The following is a 1,144-nucleotide window of genomic DNA, read 5'->3' on the forward strand; positions in this document are numbered from 1 at the left end:
CTGATGTTCTTCAATGTTTTCTGTCAGATTTCTGAAATATTTTGAGTTTAACTGCATGTCCATTTAAGAACATAAGGTTCATTTACCATATTTCCCCCTTGGCCAAGCAGAAAGCTAAAAATAAACTCCTAAGTTGTTAGGTTTGACCTAACTCTTTATATAAATATCCGTTTGCAGTTATTTTAACAAAAGAAAAATCCAATCCTTTAAGTGTGTTGGTTCTAAAAACTTTGGAAAACTGATTTCTCCCCTGAACACTTCCTACCTCTAACCGCAGACAAACTGAAAAAAAGGAAAAAGGAAGTCAAAATTATATTTTATTTTTTCTCCCACAAGAAGACAAAAAAGACACCCCCCCATAACAATCTTTCTCCATTTCCCTTTCCAGCACCACATTTTAAATGATGATTAGCATATGAAAACTTGGCCCATTAATATAAATCTTAATTCTGTAGACTCTGTAGAGTTTTGGTTTCAGGAGTAACATCTCATCTAATAAGTTTGGAAGTTCCCTGGTGGAAATTACCAGGTCACATAAACCCTTATTTGTATCTCAGATAATGTTTCCCCAATACTCAACACACTGTGGACAACAATTTATTTTAATTAATTGGAGGAAAGCCAAGAAAATTTGTATAGACTATTATAAAAAAAGTGGTTAAATATTTCCAAATATATTAATGGAAACACTTAGGAGATATATTTTAATTAGAAAGGAATGATCTGGGAGAAAGTAGTAACATAAAGATGTGGTAGAAACTACTGGAACTTAAAAGGATGATTAACTTCTAAAAGTTCCCCTTTGAAACACTCTTTACATGAAACTTTTGTGTAAAAAATATAAAAAATAAATATAAAAATAGAAGAATGTTGGCAAAATTTTGGTCAAGGGAAAGACCTTAAGTAGAAGTTGGAAATGTAGAAAGAAAACAGTTATATTTAACCTATCTTTCTCTATTTATATAGACTACATATGTGTGTGCATGCATATATGTACATAGATCTATTTAATATATCCTATCCAGTAAAAGAGAAACATGGTAATTGGCATACGACCGCTACCCTTCCCATTGGCTAATCAGTGAGATATGCAAATTAACTGCCAGCCAAGATGGCGGCCGACAGCCAGGCAGCTTGAAACTAA

This window comes from Myotis davidii, unplaced genomic scaffold (assembly GCF_000327345.1).
Source record: "Myotis davidii unplaced genomic scaffold, ASM32734v1 scaffold104, whole genome shotgun sequence".
Lineage (NCBI taxonomy): Eukaryota > Metazoa > Chordata > Mammalia > Chiroptera > Vespertilionidae > Myotis > Myotis davidii.